Below are 13,115 nucleotides of genomic sequence, written 5' to 3' on the forward strand. Positions count from 1 at the left end.
CTTGGAGGACTCTGAGACAGACTGGTTCAAGGTTCTCTGGTCTGATGAGACCAAGATCGAGATCTTTGGTGCCAACCACACATGTGACGTTTGGAGACTGGATGGCACTGCATACGACCCCAAGAACACAATCCCTACAGTCAAGCATGGTGGTGGCAGCATCATGCTGTGGGGCTGCTTCTCAGCCAAGGGGCCTGGCCATCTGGTCCGCATCCATGGGAAGATGGATAGCACGGCCTACTTGGAGATTTTGGCCAAGAACCTCCGCTCCTCTATCAAGGATCTTAAGATGCGTCGTCATTTCATCTTCCAAAAAGACAATGACCCAAAGCACACAGCCAAGAAAACCAAGACCTGGTTCAAGAAGGAAAAAATCAAGGTGTTGCAGTGGCCTAGTCAGTCTCCTGACCTTAACCCAATTGAAAACTTGTGGAAGAAGCTCAAGATTAAAGTCCACATGAGACACCCAAAGAACCTAGATAACTTGGAGAAGATCTGCATGGAGGAGTGGGCCAAGATACCTCCAGAGACCTGTGACGGCCTGATCAGGTCTTATAAAAGACGATTATTAGCTGTAATTGCAAACAAGGGTTATTCCACAAAATATTAAACCTAGGGGTTGAATAATAATTGACCCACACTTTTATGTTTAAAATTTATTAAAATATAACTAAGCAACATAACTTTTTGGTTTGTAAGATTTATGCATCTGTTAATAAATCCTGCTCTTGTTTGAAATTTGAAGGCTCTAACTTATTTGCTTCTTATCAAACCTGCTAAATCTGCAGGGGGTTGAATACTACTTGTAGGCACTGTATATATATATAGTAATGTATGGGGTATATATAGTAATGTATGGGATATATATAGTAATGTATGGGATATATATACATAGTAATGTATTAGGTATATACACTCACCGGCCACTTTATTAGGTACACCATGCTAGTAACGGGTTGGACCCCCTTTTGCCTTCAGAACTGCCTCAATTCTTTGTGGCATAGATTCAACAAGGTGCTGGAAGCATTCCTCAGAAATTTTGGTCCATATTGACATGATGACATCACACAGTTGCCGCAGATTTGTCGGCTGCACATCCATGATGCGAATCTCCCGTTCCACCACATCCCAAAGATGCTCTATTGGATTGAGATCTGGTGACTGTGGAGGCCATTTGAGTACAGTGAACTCATTGTCATGTTCAAGAAACCAGTCTGAGATGATTCCAGCTTTATGACATGGCGCATTATCCTGCTGAAAGTAGCCATCAGATGTTGGGTACATTGTGGTCATAAAGGGATGGACATGGTCAGCAACAATACTCAGGTAGGCTGTGGCGTTGCAACGATGCTCAATTGGTACCAAGGGGCCCAAAGAGTGCCAAGAAAATATTCCCCACACCATGACACCACCACCACCAGCCTGAACCATTGATACAAGGCAGGATGGATCCATGCTTTCATGTTGTTGACGCCAAATTCTGACCCTACCATCCGAATGTCGCAGCAGAAATCGAGACTCATCAGACCAGGCAACGTTTTCCAAACTTCTACTGTCCAATTTCGATGAGCTTGTGCAAATTGTAGCCTCAGTTTCCTGTTCTTAGCTGAAAGGAGTGGCACCCGGTGTGGTCTTCGGCTGCTGTAGCCCATCTGCCTCAAAGTTCGATGTACCGTGCGTTCAGAGATGCTCTTCTGCCTACCTTGGTTGTAACGGGTGGCGATTTCAGTCACTGTTACCTTTCTATCAGCTCGAACAAGTCTGCCCATTCCCCTCTGACCTCTGGCATCAACAAGGTATTTCCGCCCACAGAACTGCCGCTCACTGGATGTTTTTTCTTTTTCGGACCATTCTCTGTAAACCCTAGAGATGGTTGTGCGTGAAAATCCCAGTAGATCAGCAGTTTCTGAAATACTCAGACCAGCCCTTCTGGCACCAACAACCATGCCACGTTCAAAGGCACTCAAATCACCTTTCTTCCCCATACTGATGCTCGGTTTGAATTGCAGGAGATTGTCTTGACCATGTCTACATGCCTAAATGCACTGAGTTGCCGCCATGTGATTGGCTGATTAGAAATGAAGTGTTAACGAGCAGTTGGACAGGTGTACCTAATAAAGTGGCCGGTGAGTGTATATATATATATATATATATAGTAAAGTATGGGGTATATATATAGTAATGTATTAGGTATATATATATAGTAATGTATGGGGTATGTATAGTAATGTATGAGGTATATATATATATATATATATATAGTAATGTATGATGTGTGTATATATATATATATATATATAATGTATGGGGTATATATATAGTAATGTATGAGGTATATATAGTAATGTATGGGATATATATAGTAATGTATGGGGTGTATATAGTAATGTATGGGGTGTATATATATATAATAATGTATTAGGTATAAATATAGTATTGTATTAGGTATATATATATATATATATATATATATATATATATATATATAGTAATGTATGATGTATATATATATATATATATAATGTATGGGGTATATATATATAGTAATGTATGAGGTATACACAGTAATGTATGGGGTATATATATAGTAATCTATGGGATATATATAGTAATGTATGGGGTGTATATATATATATATATATATATATATATATATATATATATATAGTAATGCATGATGTGTGTATATATATATATATATAATGTATGGGGTATATATATATAGTAATGTATGATGTGTGTATATATATATAATGTATGGGGTATATATATATAGTAATGTATGAGGTATACACAGTAATGTATGGGGTATATATATAGTAATCTATGGGATATATATAGTAATGTATGGGGTGTATATATATATATATATATATAGTAATGCATGATGTGTGTATATATATATATATATATATAATGTATGGGGTATATATATATAGTAATGTATGAGGTATACACAGTAATGTATGGGGTATATATATAGTAATGTATGGGGTATATATATAGTAATGTATGAGGTATATATAGTAATGTATGGGATATATATAGTAATGTATGGGGTGTATATAGTAATGTATGGGGTGTATATATAATAATGTATTAGGTATATATGTAGTATTGTATTAGGTATATATATATATATAGTAATGTATGAGGTATACACAGTAATGTATGGGGTATATATATAGTAATGTATGGGATATATATATATATAGTAATGTATGGGGTATATATATATAGTAATGTATGGGGTATATATATATATATATATATAGTAATGTATGGGGTGTATATAGTAATGTATGGGGTATATATATAGTAATGTATGGGGTGTATATATATATATATATATATATATATATATATATAGTAATGTATGGGGTGTATATAGTAATGTATGGGGTATATATATAATAATGTATTAGGTATATATATATATATAGTAATGTATGGGGTATATATATATATATATATATATATATATATATATATATATATATATATATAGTAATGTATGGGGTATATATAGTAATGTATTAGGTATATATATAGTATTGTATTAGGTATATATATATATAGTAATGTATGAGGTGGCTGCTGACCCTCGGTCCAGGCTCTGCAGATCCGCAACACCTAATGGGGTGGGGTTGTGACCTAATGGGGGCGTGTCCTCCTCCGGCTCGGGTCTCTCGTGCAGGCGGAGGCCAATCAGCGGCTGGGGGCGTCCCCTGTCTGCAGGGTTAACCCTATGTGTGTAGGCTGCGGCCGGCCGCGGTGCTCAGTGCCTGGGAGGCCGCTCTGTGCCGCTGCTGCCGCCGCTCTGGATGCGCATCTCCTTCTCAGCGGGTCCTGGAGGCTTCAGGCTGCCGAGACAAAGGTGAGGTGCGGCTGCGGGGGGCATAGAGGGGCAGTGCCGGCTCTGGAGGACAATGATGCCGGGCAGCTGCTGACGGGAACTGCTGCAGGGACTGGTCCTATGTGTGGACCCGGAGCAGATGCTGAGGGATCATATCCATGGTAACGCTGCCACCCGAGCTTTGTTCTTTGGTGATGAGGCTTCACCCATATCCATCATACAGCAGTGTCTGTCATATCATACATCATCATACATCATCATACAGCAGTGTCTGTCATATCATCATACATCATCATACAGCAGTGTGTCATATAATACATCATCATACAGCAGTGTCTGTCATATCATCATCATATAGCAGTATCTGTCATATAATACATCATCATACATCATCATACAGCAGTGTCTGTCCTTCCTTCCTTCATCATCATACAGCAGTGTCTGGCATATAATACATCATCAAACATCATCATACAGCAGTGTCTGTCATATCATCATACATCATCATACAGCAGTGTCTATAATATAATACATCATCATACAGCAGTGTCTGTCATATCATCATACATCATCAAACAGCAGTGTCTGTCCTTCCTTCATCATCATACAGCAGTGTCTATCATATCATCATACATCATCATACATCATCATACAGCAGTGTCTGTCATATCATCATACATCATGAAAACAGCAGTGTCTGTCCCTCCATTATCCTCATACAGCAGTGTCTGTCCCTCCATAATCATCATACATCATCATACAGAAGTGTCTGTACCTCCATCATCATACAGCAGTGTCTGTTCCTCCATCATCATCATACATCATCATACAGCAAAGTCTATCATATCATCATATATCATCATACATCATCATACAGCAGTGTCTGTCATATCATCATACATCATCAAACAGCAGTGTCTGTCCCTCCATTATCCTCATACAGCAGTGTCTGTCCCTCCATCATCATACATCATCATACAGCAGTGTCTGTCCCTCCATCATCATACATCATCAAGTATTCTGTGTCACACAGAGCTGAGCCGGTATAGTGGTACATTCAAGCTGTGCACAAGTGTCACTCCTATCTGCTACACCTGGCTGTACTCTGCTGCATCTCTGCCTGCTCCATCAGCCGGGGATATTATGGAGGATGCGTTCAGCTTGAGGTCACTGGAGTATTGTTACACTTCTATTGATTGATTTGAAGTTGTCATAATTGTGACCAAGGAGGGGCACATGCAGCAGGGGGTCCCGGGGCAGCATATGACTGGGCACTAAGAGATATGGGTCCCTGTGCAAGTATGTGCATGGCTCCCTGTGCTAGAATATCTAGGACCCTGTGCACAAATAAGGTGTACAAGTGTATATATGGGCCCCTGAGCAAGAACATATGTGAGCCCCTGTGGCGAAATTTTAATGGGTTCTTATGCAAGTGTAAGGACCCCTGCTCCCTAACATCTCACCGCAGAGCACCACTTATGTTTCTTATAGACAATGCCGAGCTGAAGTTGATAGACAATGGACTTCAGTGCAGCTACAAATGTGGCCCCTATGTAGTTACACTTTAGGCCCCGAAGTAACACAGGTAGGTGGCCCCTATGCAGATAGACAGGTATGTGGCCCTTATGTAGCTATATAGGTATGTGGCCCCTGAAGATACACAGGTATGTGGTCCCAGAAGCTACACAGGTATGTGGCCCCTATGTGGCCACAGAAATAACACAGGTATATGTCCCTTTGGAGTCCGCATTGTGTATATTGTGAACATGGCTGTGGTGAGAGCTGCTGGTACATGGGGCTAGTAGTCTCTGCGTGTGGCTCTTATAGATGATGACAATGTGATAAATGGTGACAATGTGATACATGGTGACAATGTGATACTTGATAACAATGTGATAACAATGTGAGTGGGCACATAGATGATCACTGAGGCCACTATTGTGCTGCCCGTGGTGGCTGGCACTGCTTGCTGTGCATTGAGGCTGGTATAATAGCAGGGCTATTGTCTGGCACACAGGATAATCTAGATTGTTACCCGCTCCATAGTGAAGGTCATGTGTCCTCTGTAATCCCCTCTGACAGAACAAAGCTGTTATGTGCAGGAGGTGCGATCCCCCCTTGTCCCAGGACTCGGTGGTTCCTTGCTGTTCCTGAGATGAGTGACGTTTGGCACCGCGCCATCCTAACTGGGGGCAATGAGTTTAGAGGGAAGTGACACCATAAACCTTCATCCTCTGGAGTCCTGTGCATTGTTCCTGATTCCAGGGACTGCCTGTTTTCCATCAGATATATGGATTATAGCGCCTTCACATTAGCATTGCTGTAGGAAGTCTATGGGGAAGCCCCCCCCCCCCTCAATGTCCTTTTAACCTGCCGTCTGTAAGATCTCCTGTGTGTGTTTGGTCAGGTTCTTAGAGGTTTTCCAGTGATCTGTCTGCTCCAGGAACTGTGAAATAAAGGGATTTTACACAAGGCATTGAGCGGGGCATACATCATGTGTAGTCTGACATTGGAGAGATTATCATTACTGGGAGAGAAGGATGAAAAAGCCCCTATAACTCACAGCCCAACAGGAGCCTGACAGCTCTCTCCCTTCTCTGAACTATCTGAAGGTGGGGATGAGGATTATTTATGGGTGCTCTTCTCCCCCTCCGCTCTGCCTCTTATAAGGTAAAGTCATTTTAGAGTAACCATTGTCAGTCTGTGTATGATTTCTAGCTCTTACAGTAGTTAGCTATTTTATGTATAGAGGAAGAAGTACCAATAGTCCATTGCCTTGCAGCGGTGCTGACAGAGTTACAGTAAATGGTGGATGTTGTAGGTAGATATATAGATGTGAAAAACCTATTAAAGTCCCTGCAGTTCTTCATCCTGAAGTCCTCTCTGAAGTGAGCTACTCTAATGCCTATCTCCTGCAGCCTCTCTAAGTATAAGTGGCAGCAGGTTCATGTTGGATTCTACAGCTTTCACTCTGAGCAGGGAAAAGTGCAACGGTTCAGAACTTTGGTATGAATGGACATTCTCAATGCACTTAGGGCGGTCCTTCATCCTGAAGTGCTCTAAATCCTTTCCACTGCTGCTCCGAGTAAAAACTGTAGCAGGCTCATGGTTAGATACCACAGCTTTCACTCTGAGCAGAGGGAACAGGAGAAAGTGTGGCGGTTCAGCACTTTAGTATGAACAGACATTCTGAGTGCAGGGCGGTCCTTTATCCTGAATGCTCTAAAGCCTTTCCAATGCTGCTCTGAGTAAAGCTGTAGCAAGTTTATAGTTAGACACTACAGCTCTCACTCTGAGCTGAGGGGGCAGGGGAAAGTGTGGCGGTTCAGCACTCTAGTATGAACAGATACTCTCAGTGATACTCTCACTTGGTGTGATCCTAGATTCTGAAGCACTGTAAAATCTGTCATTAAGTAACATCACTTTACTCTTGATATCCCCTCTTCCCCAAAGACACAATGCTTGTATAGAGGTGCTATAAAGGAGCTGTCACCGCTAGCTTCCCCTTTATGTGGGGAACATTTCATCTCCACTGTTATGTTATCATGTAAGGTAAATCAGCTCCTATAGCCTCTGCTGTTTTCCCTGGATTTCTGGCAAATCTTCTGGAGCTGAGTGCGGCCTCACGTGATGCTGTCAGTTAGCAGCCAGCGACTGGCCGAGGATTATGGAAGATGTAAGTCATCAACACTTGGACTATGGAAAGTTGCCCGAGCTGATCCTAGACCCTTGAAATCCGCTGCAGAGAACTTTATAATGAAGTTGGCGACACTTTTTACAATCTTTATGTAAACACCTTTCTCTCATATGTTCCAAGGAAATCTCTCCCAAGCGTTGCTGGTAGCACTGAGCTGCTGTGCATCTGGATTTGGACAGCAGAATTTTTTTTATACTTTTAGAAATTTCCGGATATATTCATTTCAGAGGAGCAGGTTTTGGTGACACAGCATTCATCATCATACATTATGTGGTCCTTATTCTCCACTCTGATGACCTTAAATGAATCTAACAGATGAAGGAAGGGGATGGGAGATTTTTGCAGATGTACAAAAGGTTTAAAGGGGTTTTCAAGGCTGATATTGAGGATATGAAGGGGTCCAACACCTGATCTGCAGCAAAGCTTACAGTTTCTTCACTGCTCACCAAGTATTGCAACTTATCCCTATTCACTAAATAAATTCACTAAAAAACTGCAATGTTGTTGTGTAACCAAGTGATATGATGTTACAGATCTTGGAAACAAAAGGGAAATTCACCATTTGACGCCCCCTGGATTCCCAATGATTTACTTTTGATGATCTTTCTTTAAGGGAACCTGTAATCTACTGTTAGCCAAGTAAAGAAGTAGTCCCCTAAAATAAAAAAATCTCCTCCAAAGTCACATGAAAATGAGCTGAGAAGTGTTCTCTTTTGCCAGAAGGGTCAGGCTCAGAGGCTGGAGGAGGTATCTATAGATGCCTATATCTTGGGTTCTCTCGCAGTTAGAACCATGGTTCTGGTATTGAAAGATATGAATTTCAAAACCACATCGGGCTTGTGGTTCTTTGAGCTACATAACTGGATATATGGGCAGATAAAGATTAAATTCCCACCTTTTTCTTTAACTGACTTAGTTCTGTAGCTTGCAGAACCACAACCTGATGTGATTTGTATATTTATTTATGACACCAAAGTATGTTTCTAGGTACTATAGAACCGCAGGTATGGGGCATCTAAAATGACGCATCAAGTGCAGCCTCTAAATTTGACATAGCTCAGGCAAAATATGACTCTTCTCTGCTCATTTTCATATTGATTTGGTGGAGATTTTTATAGGTAAACTTTAGAGATTTTACAGAGGGAATTCTGTGGAAAAAACATTTCATACCTTGTAGGTGCTGCTAGTTCAGTAGGGTAAAAGCGGGAGACAGGATCCCTTTAAGGATCGGACATAAATATTTTATTCCTGGAACCCCCTCTAACACTAATGCTACAATAGAAAGGCTATTATAAGTTTGGCTGGTACTGAGATGCTTTAAAGGTTCCCAAGTCCTTCATAGTAGATAACAGAACTACCATCTGAATTTGGCCTAAGGATGCAGTAAAGTTTTTATCTAAGACATTGCCGTCTGATCAGTGTTTTTCCAGCCATTGGTAAACTACAACTCTCATTATAACCTAACAGATGAGGGCTATTGTGGGGGAGTTGTAGATAAATGGATATACCAAGCTGCTACTTCCAAAGAAGACTTTAATTTTCATGTTGACAGATTGGAAATTCCAATATGAATTCTAATTTGGAAGTAGAAGTTTGGCAGATCTATGACACTGTTAACCCTGACTGGACAATTCCAGAAGTTGTAGGTACTGATTACAGCCACTTGTAAATCGATAAATTCATTAACAGGAGGAATATCAGAAGAACTACACAACACAACTCTAATAGAAAACCATCCTGAATTATTTTCTATGCAATACAAGGACGGCCGACATTATATCATTCAGTCCGTCCTCCTTTTGAACATAAAAGCACTTTCCCTACTGAGTCAATAAATGGAAGGATTGTAATTCTTCTGATGAAATCTGTGTACATAGAATAATGTTAGAACAATAAGTTATTTTTTCTTCAAAAAGAGTTTACAAGAAAAGAAAATGAAAACACTTGTAGAATCCCCAATGACCTGGCTCGGGCCCAGCAATGACTCCCCCAGTGCACTTCTTCTCCCTTGATAGAAAAGTGACCTGTTTTCTTTGCTGGCGGAGTGTGTGGAGTTGTCTCTAGCCGGGGGTAAGACTAATATGACCATTGTGTTTTAATTCAATTGTCCTGGTGTTCTAGCGTCTCCGCTCAAAGCTGGCTCCGAGATGAATGGCTCTGAGTAATTATTCTGGAATCGATTTTATATTTTCGTTGCAAAGCTTTTCTTGAGACCAAATTTGGTAATAGCTGGCTCCTGTGGCTATATTTGTGCTCTGGTATTGCTTAAGGTAAGCGGTAACATATATTTAGAGGGTAAATGCTGTACCAGATTAGAGATAATGTAGGTACAAAATTTACATTTGTATCTTGGCTCCGAGAACCAAATCTTCATGGTTCTACTCTGACGTGGGTTGGCTAAAAATAACCCAAAGCAAATTGAGGAGAATTATTTGTGAAAAGTAAGAACTAACTGAACATAATGGTAATAACAATCTTTATTTATATAGTGCTATCATATTCCATGGCACTTTACTAATCATAGGGGACATATACAAATATAATATTACATTACAGAGTACAAACTGTCATATGGAACAATAGGAGTGAGGTCCCTGCTCACAGGAGCTTACAGTCTATGAGCTTACCCTCTAAGCTTATGAAAGTGCAGTGAAACTACCGATATTTCCTTTCCCATCTACCCAACCCAACTTCCAGATACATGAATCACCTGATGATTGGCTTTCCAAGACAATATTGACTGTGATATCCTGTTCTGCTTTGTGACCTGTTCAGGTTATATTGAATTAGTTTATTGAGAAATTGGGAAAGAGGTTCTGCAGATATTTTCAGATCAGTGGGGGTCTGACGCCATTTAGGATACACACTGTAACTCAGGTTGTAATGGAGGTGCCAGTTGATGACCTATGCTAAGTATTCCTGTAAAACTCTTTTAAGGGTGAACCCGAATAGAGCTTGTATATTCAGGTAGGACTGCAGTTAAACCATGTTACACATATCCAAAGACATTTACATTGACATGACTCAGCTTTCATGTCTACGGGGAGGCTCAGGAGGAATAGTTGTTGGCAGAAGTATATGGCCACCTTTAGTCAGCGGTGATAGTCTGTTCTACCTGTGTTACCTTGGAAACGTTCCATTTTCTTAGGCAGAAGACACTGCTGATGACAACATTGATCCTTACACAGCTTGGCCACAATTAAAAGCTATAAAATATGAAGGTCCCACCAAGTCATTAAATATGCCTCCTGGAGGAAACTTCTTTTCTACGCCAACATGCCTCACATGATCGTAGTGTACATAAAAGAGGTTCTGAGTATGAGTGACACTTTCTCTCTGCTCTCATCAGGCACCATCTTGATTTTCTCCTTTCTTTGTTATCAGTCCAATGATGCCTCAGCATCACATGGGCAGCAAAAAAAGTACTGTCTCTGCTTATTGGGGTACCTATACTTTCCATCATATTCTCCTACAAACTCTAAAAGACCATAAAGATTACCGTAAGTAAGGGAGTCTGTACTATCACTATGAATTATAACTGTGTGACAGGAGCCTACCAAACAACCTTAAAGGAAAATTTAGAATTGCAAAAAACAAACCAGACATAATCACCTGCGCTCCTCTTTATTTTGATCCCAGCGCTGGTCTTCTTTAATGTTGACACGCCGGGGTTGCCTAAAAAAAGACTCATAATTAGCAGGCCAGAATGCGGGGACTAGATGTCCAGCGCTCCGGGCTGCTAATTATGCATGCCCTCGCACCTCCCTTTCCCAATCTGGGAGGGGGAAGTGATATCACGCAACAGACATGAGTTCACACCTCTCGCGTGACGTCACCTCCCTCACCCATTGTCCCAGTGTGGGAGAGCAAGATACGAGAGACACGCATAATTAACAGCCTGGAGTGCCGGCATTTTGTCCCCGCACTCGGGTCTGCTAATTATAAGTGTTTTTTTCTGGACGATCCCGGCATGTCAACATTACAGAAGACCTGCATCGGGACCCAGATGAAGAGGAGCGCAGGAGAGTGTGTTTTCTGTTTTTCAGTTATTTTGTTGTTGTTTGTTTTCCTTTCAAGGAAATGATGATAGAAATGTTTGCCCTTCCCCCATGTGGACAACCTGTGTATTACAGTCAATACATTTTCATCCTTCAGGAAACCTAGGGCGTAAGATGGGGACCCCTTTGAGGAAAGCATGTAATCCACATAACTTTACAGAAAAGGATTTTCCAGTGCCGCCATGATTAGGATATAGGATTGATGCAGACTCCTTAATTTTTCCAATTCTTGCATTATTAGCTGCAGTGGTCAATTTTTTCCAATGATACCATATTAAAGTATATGCCCACTTGGCTCAAAAGCATCCCATATACAATTATAGTTTACTGCATAAAGGGTTAAGTTTGAAGCATGAATTTTTATTAGTTCCTGGAGATTTTGGGGCTTTTATGCCTTCATTTTTCTAATAATACACATAATATGAAACAGGAGTTTTAGTAAAAATTGTGCAGAATGTTTTGGATTAAAATAATCTGGCAGTACCATTTTAGAGTCTGTCCCTATATACTCAGCTGTCCTCTAGGATATCACATATCATAGCATCAGAAGGGTTAAGAATAGCAATCACATGTGTCCTCCACAATGGGGAATGTCCAATTCATTGTGCAAAATTGTGTGCATTTTATATGCTGATTAGAAAACAGATAAATCAAATAATTGTTTTAAGGGGGGGAGCTGAAATATTGCCGCAAGAAACAAGAAGGGGAGGCATAAAGTTTATTATTTTTTTCTTAATATGAGGAGGGGCCCTTCTTCTACTGTAGACATTTGTAATGGGGCTGCTGGACATTATTAAGGGGATTGTTGACATTTCTTTATTAAGGGGACTGCTGTGGACATTTCATTATTAAGTGGTCTGCTCTGGATATATTATTAGTAAGGGGGCTTCTGCTGGAAATTTCATTATTAAGGGGGCTGCTGTGGACCTTTCATTATTAAGGGGGCTGCTTTGGACATTTTATTAATAAGATGGCTACTTACCTGGGGATTTTGCAATTTACAATGGTAGGCACAATGATGATCTTTTAATTTCTGCGCCATGAAAATGAAAGAGGTTGACCAAGGAATTGTAAAAGCCCTGGTCAAGTGCAGGATGTGATTTAAAAGAAGAAACCCATGCTAAGTTCCTCCCAACTTAGATTTTTTACATAAGTACTGTAGGTAGGTGTACATGTATTTTGTATGTAAACATCACCACTGCAAAGTTCATCCATTAAATAAGATTTTTTATTTAATTGATTTACAGCTTCAAATTCCCAGGGTTAAACATATGGTAGTAACAAATCTTATGCCAATCTTGAGTGGTTTTGGGAACATAACTTTACATACACCAAGAATGGACTGGAGTGCAATTCACAAATCCAGCCTTGCGCGGTTAGTGCTTCTATGTGTAAGTGCTTTAAAATGCCTTGTGCATGGTGTTATGTGCAGGGCAGGCATACATTAGATGAATGTAGCCTGAAACTTTCCGGACCAAAATCTGTGCATAAAATCCACACAGAA

The 13,115-nt window shown here is 40.5% G+C and overlaps 1 protein-coding gene across 4 annotated transcripts in view; it reads left to right on the top strand.

Annotated features, from left to right (window-relative positions):
* Positions 1–3,714: 3,714 nt before the first annotated feature.
* The window catches only part of SNCAIP (synuclein alpha interacting protein), a 152,662-nt gene continuing 143,261 nt past the window's right edge, over positions 3,715–13,115 (top strand). Inside the window, exon 1 of one of the 4 annotated variants that reach the window (XM_072141245.1) lies at positions 3,715–3,877. The gene's annotated coding sequence lies outside the window, so the exon portion shown is untranslated. Of the gene's footprint in view, positions 3,878–5,367; positions 5,442–9,602; positions 9,624–13,115 lie in introns of those variants that run through there. The other 3 variants (XM_072141278.1, XM_072141254.1, XM_072141262.1) reach the window with 3 other exon arrangements.

This window comes from Engystomops pustulosus, chromosome 1 (assembly GCF_040894005.1).
Source record: "Engystomops pustulosus chromosome 1, aEngPut4.maternal, whole genome shotgun sequence".
In the NCBI taxonomy this organism is placed as follows: Eukaryota; Metazoa; Chordata; class Amphibia; order Anura; family Leptodactylidae; genus Engystomops; species Engystomops pustulosus.